The sequence below is a fragment of the Malania oleifera genome, chromosome 12 (genome assembly GCF_029873635.1).
Source record: "Malania oleifera isolate guangnan ecotype guangnan chromosome 12, ASM2987363v1, whole genome shotgun sequence".
NCBI classification, from domain to species: Eukaryota; Viridiplantae; Streptophyta; class Magnoliopsida; order Santalales; family Ximeniaceae; genus Malania; species Malania oleifera.
The window spans coordinates 3,938,561-3,957,849 of record NC_080428.1 but is presented as its reverse complement, the minus strand read 5'-3'; the positions used below and the strand labels follow the sequence as shown (position 1 = coordinate 3,957,849).

General features: G+C 35.1%; 1 long non-coding RNA gene across 1 annotated transcript; it reads left to right on the top strand.

The window, feature by feature from the left end:
• Positions 1-1,427: 1,427 nt before the first annotated feature.
• Positions 1,428-4,600, top strand: LOC131145107 (uncharacterized). The gene is made up of 3 exons (XR_009133986.1): positions 1,428-2,686; positions 2,962-3,059; positions 4,017-4,600. It is a non-coding gene; the product is annotated as an uncharacterized LOC131145107 (long non-coding RNA).
• The last annotated feature ends 14,689 nt before the right edge of the window (positions 4,601-19,289 follow it).

The following is a 19,289-nucleotide window of genomic DNA, read 5'->3' as shown; positions in this document are numbered from 1 at the left end:
TGTCAAATGCATCGATTACTCTTTATCTATCTTCATTCTTAGTGTTTAAAGTTTGCACCACTTAATAGTTGCCAATGAACCAAAAAATAAAATTTTGAGTCATATTTTTGCTAATGTAAACCGGGTCACTTTTTTAGTTGTCCATTTCATGAAAAGGTTTAGAGGACAAAAACCAAGCCTTTATGAAAAGAATTTTGGTAATGTATTAAAACTATGAAAGAATGTTCAATCTTACGATCCCACCATGATCCTACCATGGTCCTGCTGATGCTTCTATGACACTACTACGAACCTGCCAATTTGTGACTCTATGTCAGGTCAGGATTGTTTTTGTAAAGTAGGATCCTATGATCTGGATTGTGATTTTAACAACCATGAAGTAGATCAAGTTATAGAGGAAGTGAAGCCAATTTAGCATGTGAGACAAACTTGATTAACTTACACCCCCCTAATGTATGACATTTTGTAATTTGCCCTCGTGCTTTTGTTTGCACCTCCTTGAGTCCTTGGTGCCCTTAATAATACTCATGCTGCAGTTTCATGAGCAGTGAGATGCAATTTTTTTTTTTTATTGGGGCACTTTTTATTCTTGCACGACTTGGCAGCAATCTAGATATCAATAAGCAGCTAGAGAATTGTAAATTGGGAGTTAGGAAGCCTGCAAAAATTATTCTTGTGGGCTGATTTTTGTGGGATTGGCGTCCTAGCATTTACTCAACTGTTGTGGGACCAAGGTTTTAAATTTCAATATCAACTAAAGTTTCAAGGCTTAAAGTATGAAAACTTCAATGGAATTTTTTTGTCGATTTTTTTGATTTTAAGAAATGGACATTTGTAGTAAAGCATGGGAGTTTTTTATGGAACTTTAAAAACTGTGAATAACATGATACAAGAATTAAAACTGGAATATTGTAAATTAAATACATTGATGATAGGTATATGATGTATAAGGTGCATAATTCTAATGCAATAACCATATTTAAGATTAACTTTTGAAAAAGATTTTATTTTTAAAAATAATAATTTTGGACGTAATCTCTTAACTTTAAATTGAAGGAAAAACATTTGTTCTCTATTTTCAATAAAATTCAGAGAAATTAAGACATTTCAATTAGTTTTGGAGATTTATGGAAATTTCAATAGAACTTTTGTAAGCTGGCCACTGATCATCATTTTGATTCTGAGGCTGGTAAGGCAGAAATTTCAACCATTTTGTGGAAATTTAAGACCATGTGTGGCAGAGGGGGACCTCATTAATTTAAATTTCCATTGAAAGCATTTTGAACTCTTGTGCTTAACAAGATAAGCCCAATCATAACTTTTGTCTTATTATCCGCATGAATCAAATGGTGGATATTCTTTCCCTTTGCTCCGAGATCCATCCACTTCATCAACCGACACTTTTACCATCTTTTTTCTTTCTACACACTTCTCTTTATTATAACCCAAAAAATAAATATTGCTACTAATTTTTTAAAACCCATGGCTCGGAACAGCTTCATTTGCTTTAATTTCGTCAAAGAGTGTGGCAAGTATTATAGCAACACCTCAACTTTAGTAACTTACCTTTTTTTTTAGGCAATGGTGCAATAGAAGTCCTCCCCATATCATCGCCACAGAGGGATCAGTTTAGTGTCATTTTCCAATAAGATATTGTGATTATCTGATTTGAAGAGATAGGGGAAGAGAGGATTGATTCATTAAATTGTATAAATTTTGAGTTAAAGTGAGAAATTTTAGAGGTTCGAACCACCAGAAGATAAAAAAACCTTCAATTGATTCGTATATTTCATAAAATCACATAATTTATGAAATTTCAAAGGTTAGAAGTTGAGGTTTCAAGAATCATCATTTTGACTTTTGTCATATCAGGTACTATCAAAATTTTATCTTTAGTCTTGTAGGAGTAAGTATAATTATTATTTATTATGTGGTTGTATTAATTTAATGCTTGTGGACTTGACCCAGAAAACCTCAGAACAGGAAGATCCTATTCAAAATGTTCATCCTCCCCCATGGCAGGCATTAACGCAAGGAGTCCTTAACATTGGTCCAAGTCAAGATTTAAGAAGATCATATAATAAGAAGATGCCGACTATCTGTGGAATTAGTCTGGACTTGAAAGCAAAGATAGATTGGGCTTATCTTGTTAAGCACAAGAGTTCAAAATGCTTATGCCTTGCTGTTGATGGCTCGCTTCTCCTGGCTGGTGCAGATGCTGCAGCATTTTGCCTCTCTAGTCTCAACTTTGCATCTCTCAGTACAGATATAAAGTTATGATTGAATCAGCACAAATATTTACATTTATTTTTCCCCGTCGCTTAAATTGCTCTATCTTACAATCTTTGCTCAAAATCAGTTTTGATAGTTGTGCATAATAGTTCGAAATTATTGAATATTTTGTGGCTGATAGTAGTGGTGTGAATTAAACACAAGGGGAGTTTTAGTATTCTCGTTTGAGTGGAGCTTTTGAGAGCTGTATCAGAATAGCTTTCTTGTTTTGCTCATGCTAAAATGCTTGTTCTGTTTCTTTTTTCGTGCCCTGGCAGTATATACATCCGTATGAGCATGAAAAGCTATCTCAGTTAGAATTGTTAGTTGTTGATGAAGCAGCAGCCATTCCATTGCCTGTTGTGAAGTCCTTGCTAGGTCCTTATCTGGTTTTCCTTTCATCCACTGTCAATGGGTATGATTGCTCATTTTTTTTTTTCATTATTGTCCATTGTTCATTTTTTTTTATTAATTTGATCTTGTCATGAAATGTATGCAAGGCACTATTGGTTCTCCATATGAACTGTCCATTTCCTTCTTGAAGAACCTGAATCATAGTTAAAACTTTGATTATTTTCTGGCCTCTATAGTTTTGCTTTGGAAAACAAGGAATCAAGCATTCTTTAGCACGTTATTTTAATTGAAGTTGATTTTGTTCTATTTTTTGAATAATTCTCTTTTAAATTTAAGATATGAAGGCATGGGGCGTTCTTTATCATTAAAACTTCTGCAACAACTAGAAGAGCAAAGCCATATGCAAGCTAAGAATACGGAGAGCTCTGTCTCTGGTATGTGATGTCTGAGTTTTCTTTGACTCTGATCTCTTAATAAAATATCATACATGTAAACCTTTTGGTTATGGAGCCATTTTCACGTTTTGCTAGACAGGCTGTCTCAGTTGTTTCATAGCAAGTCTGGGACTTTTCAGGTCCCTTGTTTAGAATAACAATTTTTTTTTTCAGAGATTAGCTTTTATGAAATGTTAAATATATAAACCATAAATAAATTCTAGGCTGCATCATGAAGTGCATGTATACTTTTTGGTTACTTCAGTTTTCATAAATATAAATGGGGTGGTAGTTCTTTTAGCCTTTAGTTCCTAGAATCTGACGTTGGGTTGCAGGATTCCAATTTGCTTTCCGAGGGCATGTAACATTCCATCTCTGATTCTCTGCACTGCTTCCACCATAATGGAGCAACAAGAAATTCTTTTGCAGCTGCTTCTAACACCATGTTGCTTCCGCAGATGGTATTTAATTCTTTGTTGTGTTTATTCTTTTGCCTTCTGGTGTGCTTGTTATCTTTAAGTTAAAAATTCAGTACAAAACCCAACAAATTCTTGATCCTGTGTCTAGGAGTCAGCAACCTCTCTCAACAGAATATTGTTTAGGGCCTCTTTCGGTTAAAAATTATGCCAGTGCTTTTTGGGTTTGCTTGCACATGGCTGAACTGTCTGAAATGAATTTACCTCTGTTTGTCTAAATTGTTGCCATGATGCGATTGATTTCAGGCTTCTATTATATCTCATTCATAATCTCACTTAAATGAAAATAAAGGTAGTATACAAATATAGCTATATATTTGGTGTGGTTTCAATGATAAAATGCAGTTAGGCCAAAGCCACAGCAGTGCACTGTATACATGGGGTTATTTCACTAATCTCTATTGTAGAAGTAGGATCTTTGGTGTTAATAGCGTGTATGATTGGATTCTGTTGCTAAAAAATGAGGTCTGAATGAGTTCAGGTGGAAGAAATATATAGAAAATGAAGGATTTTTCTGATTATAAGAAGAATTATATGACTGTAGAAGAGAATTTTTATCTAAGCCGATGGATCACTCCAAGAGGCCTCAGGTATCATCTGGTTAGGAAGGAATTACTCCAATATTTCGCCCTCTCAAGCCTCACCAATTTCAAGGACTGGTGATTTTGTTACTGCAAAATATTATGAACACAACTAGCTAATTGCTGTCATCAGAGTAGCGTGATTGTTGGCATGGGTTGTTAATAGTTTGGCATTGGTATCATTAGATTGTTAAGGGTATTCTGATTGGAATTTACAGTAGGCCTAACAGGTTTGGCTGAAGGTGAATGGCTTCTGCTTGAAGTTGGTCTAGTGATGCACCTAAATTGGGCCTTTTTAAGTTTCTTGTCAGACGCCTGCTGGTTTTATTTTCTTTTGAACTTTAATGTACCATGAAGCATCAATTTATGCTGTCATGGTATGAAACATTTAGGGGTTGTTTGGTATCATTTCTATCTTAGGTTTTCTATTTTTGTTTCTATACAGTGAAGAAACAAGTTATGGAAATGCGTTTTACTTTGCCCATTTTTTGTTTCTGTCGATGGTTTTCTACTATTTGCAAAAAAAATTGAAAACTAGATTTTATAACTTTCAGTGTTTTGGCAACTTGTTGCCAAAATATTCTAATATCTAGAATTAATTTTTTTGATTAAATTATTCACTTTTTATCCATACGTTTTAATTAATTACGATAAAAGAATGAATTTAAAGTATAATTAAATTAAAAAAAATGCATAAAATTTCAAAACAATTTAAGATAATATAATTCATTTACCAAATAATTTTACTATATTTCAGTTGTTATATACAATAAAGGAGTTGTTTTGTACAAGAGTTGGAAACCAGATTAGCATTGTCCTCGAAGGATTAGTCGCTTGTCCTCCTTTAGAATGAGCGTATTTTGAATGTCAAAATGGGGTGTTTTCAATAATTTTTGGTTTCAAACTTAATTCATGCATTTGAAAACTCAATTTAGACTTTGAGAAAATATTTTCTATAAATGAATTCAGGTATCTAAGTCTAATAACATATCCTAAGAGGTTTAATCAATCAATATTGAGTTTTGACGTACTTGCATGAAACCTTCATATGATTTTCATGTCTTAGTGTCTAAGTCTTCATGTTGTGAAGCTTCCAAAATATCTTCTGGGTTTTATGCACTGCTTCAATGAGTTTCATGTCTCACATGACTTGAACTTTCATACTTCTCATGTCTCATAGCCTTGAGTGTGATTTCCCATTCAGATTCTTTAAGTATATCCACTTGAAACCATAAAGATCACGTAAGTCTAGAAACTTATACTCACAAAGAGATATTAAGTAACCTTGATTTATTATCATCAAAACGAGATTAAGCCTTGTTAGACCAACAATTATGTTAAAGATTTTTAACTTCTTACTTTGCATATAAAATTCGCACCTAACTTTGATTTAAATAAATTATTTATTTATTTTTTTAAATCCACACAAATCCAAGTTCAAGCCTCCATCCAAATGCCATCTCATATAATATTAAAATTCTAAAAAAATAATATTTTTTTGCAATTAGATTCAAGTCTAGAAATAAAAATAAAAAATAAAAAAAAAACTACTTTGCATAATTAAGCAAACTCCTCATATATACTTTTTTAATACAAATCCTAGAAAACTAAAAAAAAATAAGATGATTTTTTTATAATTCTTTGAAAAACAAAAAATAAATAAATAACTCTCCACAACAAAATAGGCCTCAAGGTTATACAAGCACCGTAATTTGTAGAGTTATTACGCATAAATGACAACTTGAGAAGGAGAAAAGACTAACATGACAACAGTCCACACATTGAAATCTGGACACATTATGACAACTTCTTTGGTTTAGGGCAAGTGATTTTATTTTAGGTCATTTTAAATTTTGTTTTCAGTTTTAAAACTAAACAACCTTGTGCCCATATAAAACTGTGGCAGCATTTCAAACTTTCCCTATATTTGGAAAGGCCTTAGATTTAGAGTTGCGTTGGATTCTGTTCATATGTAATATGAAATTATATTAAAATTTATCTAAATTCACCCAAATTCAAATCTAAGGTCCTGAATTCGTTTTTCCAAACACAGCATTAAGTAATTCAATTTTGTTATCACTATGCTCAAGAATTGATGCCAAAACAAAGTTCCTGACTGCTGATTTGGAAAAGAAAATAATTTTTGACTCATTTAGCAGGCAAGGCTAAGTAAACAAAACCTGGAAGAATAACAATTTTAGGAGGTCCAATTGATGTTGCAAGCAATCTTAATTTCCTTCAGAAAATTAGAATATACTAATATATACAATTTCTAAAGTGAAAATGAGAAGAATTCAATTGAAATAAAAGCATTCACCAAACCCCACCCCCCCCCCCCTAAAAAAATCATCCTCATTAATAAAAGAAACATGAGATTAAGATTTCCACCGTTCATTTTATTCGAAATGTCGTATCATATATCCTAAATTTGTAAAATCCATTTTAGAACTGTTGGTTTTCAAAACAACCTTTGAAATCATAATTATATATATAGAGATATATATATATATATATATATATATATATATATATATAAAGTAGTTTAATCGGTTCAAATTTAATAAAAACTTGACTTAACTTAATCCTCTTACCTGTTGCTGAAAAAGAATTTGATTCCGTTCGAAAAATGGGAAACCCTAAGTTTTTGATCCGCCGCCGATAACGAACCAGCAAGCCAAGAAAGGTGGAAGAAATGATCGGAGAGTGATCACGGGATCCAGGTGAGCCTACTGGAGAGAGAGAGCCACGAGAGAGTGAGAGTAGAGAGAGAGAGTCTCAAAACCTAGAGAGAGAGAGAGAGAGAGAGAGAGAGAGAGAGAGAGAGAGAGCAAATATTAAAATTAGGAAAAAAAAAAAAAGGCTTGATTAGCACTTAAGTAAGCCAGCCCAAGAGAAAACCGTCGACGGTTTCCCTGGGCTCCAGAAAATCATCGACAGTTTGGTCCTGCCAAACCGTCCTTCCCTCTTTTTTTCTTCTTTTCCTTTATTTATCTCTTCTTTTATTTATTTTCTTTTCTTTTCTGGGTTCGGATCCTTAGATGCATCACCCAACTTAGTTGTGTTTTTAATTTTTTTTAATCACTTATTGTTAGTAGTTGTTGTCCACTTATCCCTTGTACGTTTTGTTATTACTGCTTGAACCATTGATTTGATGAGACTCATTGGATTAATTCATTCAACATTGTGTGCAATGTTCAATTTTTTGTTTCTAATACTTTGACACCAAGTTGTTCACATAATCTTGGTTTCATTTGTTGGCCTATCTTGGAATCCATTTAATAATTGTTGGTTAGTTGGTTTATATATGCTATTGTAATTGCTCGCTTAGCAAGATAACTAAAATTTTCTGCCAATAAACTTTTTTCCACTTATTTATGACCTACCTAGTAGTCACCAATCAAAGTATCTTTGGCTCTAGTTCAGGTATATATATATGATAATTCCTATAATTCCCAAAATACCATCATAAAATATACAAAAATAATTACATTGAAAAAATAAAACAAAATAAATAAAAAAGATGATTTCTTTATGGTACTCTTTTAAAGAGTTGTTTGGTTGGTATGATTTTATAATAGAAAATCATATAAAATTTATGTATCATATTTTTTTTTTTTTTTTTTTTCATTTTGGCCGAAAAATTTTATTCGGACTACTTTTGTTTTTGTGCTTTCGCAAGGACGAGAAGAACTTGCATTCTTTTGGTTTCTCCGACAACTTTCTGCTGGTAACTTCATTTCTCTTGGCTCTATTTCGTTATTGTTCTCGGCTTATTTTTGATTTTTTGACTTTAAAGTTGAATCAATGATGCTCCATTATACTTCATTTTGGTCGCTAAAAATTTTTCAGAAAATCGAAGAAATTATCGGCGGGTATCTTAGATTTTTCATTATTATAGCAGCTTTTTTTCTTTCGCTTTTCTTTTTGTTAAAATCCCTATATTTTATCAATGGCTTGTAGTTCAATAATTCAAAGAACAAATTGAGTTATTCGACTGAAGTTAAATTCTCAAGATAGTTCAATAATTATTATTTTTTTAATTCATCAATTCAAAGAACAGAGTGTATGAATTTTTTTTTTTTGGGTAAAAGAGGGCGGCACCTCTATTTATTTATTAATAAACCCCACCTATCCATCCGAAAGATACCTTTCAGATAATGTGGTAAAAGGTGTTGTTCTTCGTAGATTACATTGTTTCCCATTTTTCCTTCTTTAGCAAGAAAATCAGCCGCACTATTGCCTTCCCTTTATTGATGCATCACCATGACATTCACTCCTTCAAACTCTGCCACGAGCTCCTCCCAAAATTGCCAAAGATACCAGAAAGTACATCTACCTTTCCGAAACCAATCAACTACAATTCGCGAGTCACTTTCAATAATCACATTAACATAATGCAAACATTTACACAAACGAATTCCTTCCTTAATTGCTTTTAATTTAGCACTATTATTCGTACCATTGCCAAAATAACTTGAAAAAGCTGCTTTTACCATGTCATGGTAATCCCGAATAATTCCTCCACCTCTTGAAGTACCCGGATTGCCCCTATAACTCCCATCACAATTAAGTTTTATCCACCCTGTTGGAGGTTTAACACATGAAATAATTTTTCCAGACCTATCGCAAACTCCCTGATGCTTAATTTGAAACTTATTCAAAATCTTAATGTCTGACTTCTTCAATTTTTGAAAAGAAATGGTGCTCTCATTAATAAAACTAACTCATAATTGAACACTTCTCTACATCTGATATGTACTTTGATAAACTCCTTCCATTCTCACTTTACATCTTTGATTCCAGAGGCACCACGTAATCAAACATGGAATCAGCCTGATTAAAGTACCTTTAATAGACGATTTTTTTTGCATAGTGGAACCAATTTGCCATTTTATTTTTCTAAGGAAGAGATCGTTGGAAAGGAATCCCCAATGCCACACTAGCCCGACGCCAAACCTCTGAAGCCACCTCTCCTAAAGAAAGAATATAATCAATGTTTTCTTGGCTTCTCTGAATGCAGCAATCACAAGCCGAAGCCATCGATATTCCTTTGGTCTGAATTCTATCATCTACAACCAAGCATCTAAACTAGGCTCTCCATAAACACATTGATATTCTTCTGGGCAATAAAGAATGCCAAAACCAATCATTCCACAAAAAATTATCACTTCTGCTCCTCACTGCCTCCCAAGCCATTTTTGTAGAAAAATTACCGTTTGGGGCAGGCTTCCAGACAAAAATATCTTGCCCACTTTTACCCACCGGCACCTGTTGCAAAATTTCCCTTGTTTTATCAGCACCAACCAATTCCCGTACTAAATCAGAGTTCCAATTATTATTTAGTCAGCAATCCTTAATACACAATTTCTTGTTCAAAATATCCTCAGTGCTCACAGATAATGGGTCTGATGACAGCCACCTCTCGAACCAAAAAGAAGAGCTCCCACCTCTCACCAAGATTTTAATATTATCCATAACTTCTGGAATGGTGGCCATAATTGATTTCCAAAACCGAGAGTCATTTGGTCTCCCATTCCTTATTACTAAATGATCATTTCTACAATATTTAGCTCTGAAAAAATCTGCCCACAGATTGTTAGAAGTGAGCAATCTGAAGGCAAATTTCATGAGAAGAGATCTCTGAAGTTCCTTAAGATCTCTCAGGCCTAGAACCCCTTCCGAGGTAGGTTTATAAGTTTTCCCCCAAGAGAGCCAATGAATCTTCCTTTTATCTTTTACCTCTCCCCATAAAAAATTTGAAAGAAGAGAGTTAATGCGAGAATATGTGACCTGCGAAATCTTAATAACAGACATAAAATGAATAGGCATGCTAGATAACACATGTCTTAATAAAATCAATCTTCCACCTTGTGAGAGCAACTTAGATTTCCACCCTGCAATTTTCTTTCTAATCTTCTCTACAAGAGGCTCTAATGTCCTGGAAGACAATTTTCCAGACACCAAAGGTGCACCCAAATATGAAACAGGGAATTTACCTTCCATGAAACCCGTGATTCTCAATAGACCATGCTTCCTAGCGGAAGTGATGTATTTTGAGAGGAATAACGCTGACTTAGTCTTACTGATTTTTTGACCCGACCACTTTTCATACCTTTCCAGAGCGTAAACTAAATTTCTCATAGACCTCTTCCCACCATTCGCAAAAATAAGAATATCATCTGCATATAACAAATGCGAAACCAATGGGGTCCCAATCGGATGATTAAATTTACCAATCTGACCAGTCTTATAGTTTTTCCTAAGCAACCTTGTCAAAACCTCATTCATTATGATGAATAAATAAGGAGATAGTGGATCCCCTTGCCGTAAGCCTCCCGTAGACTGAAAAAACCTCTTAAAGGTTTCATTCATCAAAACAGAAAACCATGGAGACTCCACACAATTTTTTATGAGCTTGCAAAACCTTTCAGAGAAACCAAAAGCCTTAAGTACTTCCAGAAGAAAATTCCAATTCACGCTATCGTAAGCCTTAGCCATATCTAGTTTTATCATCACATTGTCGTCAACTATTTTTTTGTGCAATGACTGAACCATTTCTTGAGCCAATGTAATATTTTCAAAAATACTTCGCCCAGGAATAAAAATGCCTTGTTCATGCGAGACCAACTTATCAACAACCTCGGTTAGTCTAAAAACAAGAATATTGGAAAAAATTTTATAAGTCACAGAGCATAAACTAATAGACCGGAAATTATCAAAGTTAGAAGGATTATCCACCTTCGGAATTAAAACAATAAATGAAGAGGAAAAAAACTTGGAAAGAGTAGTGCCCTGAAAAAAATCCATTGCCGCATCTAAGAGATCTTTTTTTACAATGTCCCAGTAAGATTTATAAAATTCAGGTCCAAATCCATCTGGTCCCGGACTGTTTTCTTTGGGAATAGAGAACACTGCTATTTTAACTTCTTCTTCTTCTGTCGGATCAGTGCAGAGTAAATTATTATCAACATCTGAAATTTGCTTTTGAATTAACTCGGAGAGATTGCATGGTTCAACCGCTAAAGACTCTGAAATAAAATTTTGGAAAAAAACAGTTGCCTCATTATGAATTGCTTCAACACCCTCCAATATCCTCCCATCGTTCAGAATCATACGGTCTATACGACTCTTATTCCGCTTTTGATTGATAATTGAATGAAAGAATTAAGAGTTTTGATCCCCCTCAGTCAACCTTTTTTTTTTTCGCAATTTTTCCTAAGTGAGATGCTTCCCTCTTCTCCCACACCTGAATCTCCACCTTAGTAGTCAAGTAATCAGCTTCGACGTCCTCAAAAAAACTTGCTTGTAGTTGATTTTCTAGATATTCCATCCTTTCCTCAAGATCGTTTAAATTTTCTTCCACTCTCCCAATGACATTTTTATTCCATGCACGTAATGCAACTTTAGTTCTCTTAAGTCGAATAGCAAGTTTCAGAAGACCCGAGGCCGAGTCATTCCTGATCCAGACATCTTTAACGTACGACAAAAACATATCATGCGAGCTCCACATATTTAAGAACCGAAATAGGGTAGGGCCATACCGGGAGAAAGACGTATTTGTATACACCACCATAGGGCTATGACCTGATGATTTCTGACTCAAATTTTTGATTTGAGTCGAACCATATAGGTTGGAAAAACCATTATTAATAAGAACACTATCAAACTTAGCCAAACTACGAGCCACCCCTTCATGACCATTGCACCACGACATTCGTGAGCCTGTGTTTGATAAATCAAAGAGACCACAATGATGTAAGCAGTCATTAAACTCCATCATAGGTAACAGTGGTCTTGGATTTCCACCAATTCTTTCAGTATCCGTTCGAATCACATTAAAATCACCCATGACCAACCAAGGAAAATCTGATTGGCACTCCTCCAATTGCCACCATAACTCTTTTCTTTCAATATAAGAACATTTGACATAGACAAAACTCACCAAAATTCTTTGTCCATCCTTTAAAAACCACCCAGAAATCTTATGAGTCGTGATTGAAATCACCTCAAAGGCATCTATATCCTTCCAAAATAGCCACAATTTACTGCCCTGATTTTCATTAGATATAAAATGGTGGTAATTCAAAAAATTACCCAGCATTACCATTTGCTCCTCAGTCGCGAACGATTCTAAAATAGCAAACAAGCCAACATTAAACTTTTTTAATTAACATCTTTAACTTGCCCAGCCCCCTAATATTCCAAAAAAGAATTGTATTCATCATAAATTTAATTTATGCGATTGGATGAGAACCCTTTGAGATTTCCTCACCGAATTTTTTACGAAAATCCATCCCTGCCCAGTATCAGACTCATACATTTTTTATTTACCCTTTAAACTGATATTTCACCTTCCTCCCTCTCATACGAATAACCCCGAGCCAAATCCTCTTGTTGCAAACCTTGGTCTCGACCTTCAGTCAATTTAAAACTATCCACATGATCCACTTCCTCGTAAGATAGAGGTTCATCGTTTGAAACTCGAGGATCATCATCACATCTGACTTCTTCACACTCCCCTTCATTCCTCTCTATTGAATCTTCATTCCCATTATTTTCTTATGCTCTCTGCGGTATATCAGAGTTTTGTCTTGCATGATCCCCATTTTCTTGAACTACAAGAGTTTTCGCTATTTCGGGGCCCCTATCATTAATTTGCTTCGTCATATGCACATTACTGGGTCCTGCTTCTTGCACCACCTTCTTTGCTCCTTTATCCACGTCGAAATTGGTTTCTATTACACCGTCATTAGTCTTTGGTTTCCATATCTTTTTTTCTTTATAGTTTTCCTCCTCCCTTCGCTTCTCTCCCACCCTACAAACAGTCGAGGTATGTCCTTGCCTGTAACATTTAGAGCAGAAAAAACCCATCTTTTCATATTTGGCCTCTTGCCAAATACATTATTTCAAAGATAAAACAAGAGGAAATCCCTTTACCAGCTCCATTGTTAGGTCAACTTCCACGCAAATACGTGCCTCTGATGCTCTCGTACGATTAATTGTTGCATTATCAGTTCCAAGCTAATGATCAAAACGAGTCGCTATTATTTTGAGAAAATTCATTCGGTAAAGATGCGTTGGTAACCCCGGTAAGAAAATCCATTGAGGAGCCAATGGGGATTCTTTTTTGGTATCAAAATCCTTCGTCCACTTGAACATCTGAAAAGAATTGCCTTCCATAATTCTACCTTCCCTTACCCAACCATGCAGAAAGTCACGTTCGTTTTTCATATGAATTAACACATGATAATCATTCATAACACTGATCGTTGGAATTTCCGTCAAGCCCCATGTTTTCACAATCAAAAGCCGAATTTTATCAATAGATGGCCGATTCCTCAAAAATTTCATTACTAATGCAAAACAAAATTCTTCCTCAGCCTTAACCATCTCTACTTCTGAGAAAAAAAATCCCAATTCCCCATTGATATTAACGGGCAATCTCATAGGAATTTTGGACGCAAACATCTCCACTTTTTTACTCACAATTTGCGCATATGACTGCACCTCGGGACTAGCCTGGACGGCATTCCCCGCCGACGATGCAGCCATCGGTGGGGGACAACACTGTATTGCAAAATATTGAGATTAAAGCCAAACTTTTCTAAATGGAAAATAGACTGATCTGCATTGTTTGGCGACTTCCTGAGCAGCGACGACTTGTAGTTTCTGTGATTTGTCCTTGACGGCGATGGCTCGCGATTTTGGAACAGATCGTTGTTTTGTGTTACCCCTCGTGTGTCTCCTCAGAAAAACAATACACTAGGGGCTTATCATGGGCTGACGGAGGGGAAGCAGGTGGCCGAAATTAATGGGCGGCAACGACGTCGATGGTTGGGTAGAGAACGGAGATGCGTCAAGGCTGCTCTTGGGGTTGGGGAGGTCTGCAGTTGTAGATAGCTGTAGAGGGTGGAGGCGGGTCAAGGCTGCTCTTGGGGTTGCCAAAACTGGGTTAAGACGGAGCAGGTATGCAGATACTGCTATCGGAGAAGGTGGTTGTGGCATCTTGGGGTCGTGGCTGTGAGCAGTGACGAGTGTGGCCGTGGGAGTCTGAGTGTTGCCAGAGGCGTGGCTTCTTGTGGTGGCGGTTGCAGCCAAGGCTGGGTGTTGGCCCGTGGGAGGCTGAGTTCTAGCTAGAGGCATGGCTTCTTGTGGTGATGTTTACAGCTGAGGCTGGGTGTTGTTTGCTACTCTTAGGTGGTTCACAACAAGGACGACAGGGCTGCGAAGTCGCAGCGTGATTGGCCGCAGGGAGTGTGGGTGAAAGGTGGATGCTTGATTGGTCGAAGGATGTTCTGTAGTAGGTGGCTACGATGGAAGTTCTCGGGTTAGTGGGAGTGGCTGGTTGTAGGTGGTGGGAGATGGGGTGACGGTTGGGTGTCGTGTGGCTAGAAGGAGAGGAAGGTGGAGATCGAGTGTATGAATTAATTAGGATTCAACAATTAATATATATATATATGATTGCAAAGTAGGTATGTACGATGATTAATTCATCAAATAATTACCATTATTAGTTTATGAGTTGGACGGATCAGGTGGCTTCGTTAATTTTCCATCATCATATAAGCTCCATTTGTAGGGTCAATGTGAAAAATTCTTGTGTAAATGATTAAGTCGAGACCTTCTGAATCTCTTTTACTCTATGGGACAGCCTGTTGTATGCGTGTGTGAGGGAAAAAAAATTATTTATTGGGAAGCAAGTTGAAATTTTTATAATTTATTTATTGATCACAAGAATAGAATTAATTATTAATTGATTTTGATATGAATGGAATTTGACCAGTATTGCTTAATTAATTAGTAAAATGGATTACGACATGAAGATTGTTGTGACCCAGGGTAAATTATGGTATTTAAAAATAGAAGAAGGTGAGAAAAGAATTAAATTTGGGAAATATGTAGAGCCTCGTCAACGAACACAGGGGGCTCGTTGACGAGAGGACAGGAGGGACTCGTCGACGAGGGATCGTTTTGTCGACGTGGAAGTACCGAGAGGATATTTTAAGCAATTCTGAATTTCGTCGATGAGGAAGGAGTACGTCGACGAGTTGTCTCCATGACCTCATCGACGAGGTGATGTGACTCGTTGACGAAAGCCAGTGTATAAATAGGTTTAACCCTCATTTTATGGCCGAAATCCTGCGGGAATGTCTCTCTCTCTCCTCATTTCGTTTTCCCTAACTTTACTCTAAGATTTCAGGCCGATCTTCTCTCAGTTCGAGGAGTTGAAGCCACCATGACACTCCTGGGGAAGTTTTCTGCATATCTTCCGGAGTGGATTGTTGGTGGGTTTAGTTTGGAATCCATCCTAGATTTAGGGTAAGACTTTCCACTCAATATTTGACTTTTTGACAGTTGTAAAAAACATAGTACACGTAGAAATATTGAAATTTAGTTATGGGGAATGCCATTTTCAGGGTGTTGATCGGGGAACCCTGCAGGTGCAGGAGTGTTTATTTTAGGGGCTTTTCAGGACTCGAGTAAGGGGATAAACTAAGTTAGATGCTTCATGAAAAATAAGTATAAATTTTATAGAATTTGATTTCAGGAAAATATATATATTTATATAATTATGCATTATGTTGGGAAATACTGCTGAAATTGAAAAAATATTCTGAATTTATGAAAAACTCATTTTGTGTGGCATGAGTAAAATTTATAATAAAATACTGTTTTTTATGGGAATATGATAATGATGTGGATTTTTACAATAAAACCGGCGTACGGGCTGTGCTATAAATATGTTTTTCCGGCGTACCGGTTGTGCTATGGATATGATTTGCTGGTGTATGTGCCGCGCTATGGATATTTTTTACCAGTGTACGGGCTGAGCTATGGATATGTTTTTCGGCGTACGGGCCGTGCTATGGATATGATTTGCCGGCGTATGGGCCAAGCTATGTTAAAATATGAAATATTGGCATACGGGCCGATGATTTTCATGATGTATATAAATATGCAAATTGATGTGATAATATTGATTTAACAATTAATAGTATGAAATATCTATGTATTACAGTTTGATTATATGCTATATGTTATCAGAACCTAGTTGGCTTGGTTTGGGTTAGCACTTGTATGGTACCGGTGCTATGTGTTCATGATCATCATGCTATTGTGTTAACGTTGCTGTACGGAGTAGCGTGAGGACGGATAGTCGATGCGGTTTTAAGAAGTGTGAGCGCCCCTGGTGTACGAATCAGGTCTGGTAGACCCATCGGACTTATAGACTGTACTTTTGATTTGGCAGTGGTCGGCCAACCATTGTCAGGTCTCGCCTTCGGGCCACACAACCCAATCTTGTGGGGTAAATACATGACAACAGTCAGCTAGCCTACCAGGGTTGTTTTCATATTATTATTATTATGATATGAGATGAATTATGCTTGTAGAAATCCAGTATGTTTTGTTATGCTATGATTAAATATGTTTTTCCCAGAAATGATTAATACAATTACTGAATATGTTTATGTATATGATTTTATGTATAACACAGAATTACCCATGTTGCCACACACTAGTATTAGTTTATTTCCCTTACTGAGAAGTGTCTCACCCCAAATTACATGAAATTTTCAGGAGCCCCTGATAGGAGAGCGGATAAAGCTCCACTGGGATAGATTCAGCTGATCAGCCCTTTTTGAAGGGTAAGTATTTTGTTAGGGTCAGATGATTTTGGTGAGAAGTGGCTTTAAAATTCTTTTTGGGATGTATATATAAACACAATGGATGTAGTAACATTGATTCTGAAATGAATGGTGTCATGTTTATGATATTAAGATTTTATGTTTCCTGCTGTTTAGGCTTCCGTATTGTGTTTCTGGTATGTCACTGGTACCCACGGGTTCAGGTTAATTATGACCTACTGGATTTGATATGTTGATATTGTATTTTATTATTTAAAAAAAAATATGAAAAAATTAAGCAAGTCGTCACAAAGATAACATTAGTTAATTTGTTTGTTCACTATTTGTATGCAAATTGAACTTGGCCCCCCACAACAGTGCAAGAGATCATGGTAGAAGACTCAGAGGAGGAGGAGGGAGATATATATACCATTTTTGAAAAGTCAGTCATTTGTACTTCTGTTGCAAAAGATCGCAAAAGAAGCCTTCAGTTTGGAGCATGAAATTTCCAATCTTAATTTTTAAAAAATAGTGCATTAGAATTACATCCAGCAGAAAAGGATCAAAATGAGGCTGAAGGGCCTAGTTAAGATTAATCATGTGGCTCTATTATATACGAAGAGGATGTCATATCTTTGGCTTTAGTTCAAGTGCATGACCCTAGTGAATTTGTACAAATATAAATGATAGGAGGAATGTTTGTAAGTGCTCATTGCTAATTAAGCCTCCCTTTCTCACTAGATCAACATCGGTTGGTCGTAGTCTCGATCTCCGCCGATGCCCTCACCCTCGCCCTCGCGAGGATGCTTCCCTCAGCGTCTTCGTCTCTGTCTCCTTTAACTTTCTCGGCTCCAGCTTCAGCTCCGCAATTCCACCTCCTCTTTTTATATTTTATATAAAATAATGTCAGAAATCTTCCCCTAACTTGTCTGATGTTACATATACATATATATATATATATATATATATATAATGCATAATAATTAAATTAATGACTTTGTTTCTTCTACAAATTTAATTTCATTCGATTATCTTGCTTCACTGATCAAACCTTAATGTAATAGATTATTTCATCCTTTGCAGGAAAGCAGAGGGTAAATGTGAATTCATAATTTTGAGCTCTCAGGCAGACCAGGCCGACCAATTAAACAGAGTACGAATTGTACACATTCCATTTTGATCTATAAAATTGACCTTTACCGATTGTCGCGACGTCCCACGAGCGCGTGTACCCCGGGCGGCGAAATTAAAAATCATTTTAATATTTTTAAGGAAAAATAGGGAAATGTCGGAGTCGCCACTAACCTTTAGTGCGGTTAGAACACATAATTACTACCCCGTTAGGGGTAGAACGGGTCTATGTTACCAGAGTTGGGGTCGGGAGTTCGGTTACGCGAGGGAAAGGTACGAGCACCCCCTACGCGTCCGTTCTTACGAACGGTACCTAATTAATTTAAAATTATCCCTAAATTAATCTAATAATTCTTTAGATTACTCCTTTTTATGAATTTATAAATACATGTGAAAAATAAATAAATAAAATAATAAATAAATGAAGATAATATATACATATATATATATATATATATATATATATATATTCCCTCAGAGCTTAAGGTACGTGAAGTCCGAAGGCTCATACCCCCGCAATAAAATCATAGGGATAATAATTAAGAAAATACACTCCCAAAATTTTGAAATTATATATAAAATTTTTATAGGAAAATACTAACATGGGAGGTTTTTAATATATGGTAATAGAGTAATAAGTCTCACATACCTACTAACATATTATGAATGTCAAAATAAGTAACTAAATACTATATATATTAATATATTAAGGATACTTAATACTAAATATAGTAAGATTCTAATAATGATTAATACTGAACATATTTATATACTAAAAATAGCTGATACTAAAAATACTAGGATACTAATAATTAATACTAACTATATTAATATACTAAAAATAATTGATGCTAAACATGTGATTAAAATGCTAATTTACTAAACATATAATATCCATTAAACCCTAAATCACTAAATATATAATATTAAAAAGAAAATACAAAAATGCTAAATAAGTAATATTTACCAATATGCTAATATGTGATATACATATAATTAAAATTATTAATTTACATATAATGTCAATGAAACACCAAGCTATGAAATATGTAATACCACATTATCACAATAATAAATTTACAATATTACAAAAATGCTAATTAATATAATAAATATATAATATCAATAAAAATTTTACCACACTAACATTAATCATTATATATACAATAGATACCACAAAAATCTAACCCTACAGTATGAACATTAACATTAATAACAAAATTCAAACTTTGAGTGTTAAAACGACAAAAAATTCTACAATAATAACAATAATCGTTCAACCATGAATATCAACATCTAAACAAATCTTACAACGTTGTAAACCCTACACCATGAATATCAATTAATGTATAACAACAAGACAAATAGAGCGTATATATTAAACATTAAAGCCATCATTACAATCCTAAAACCTTA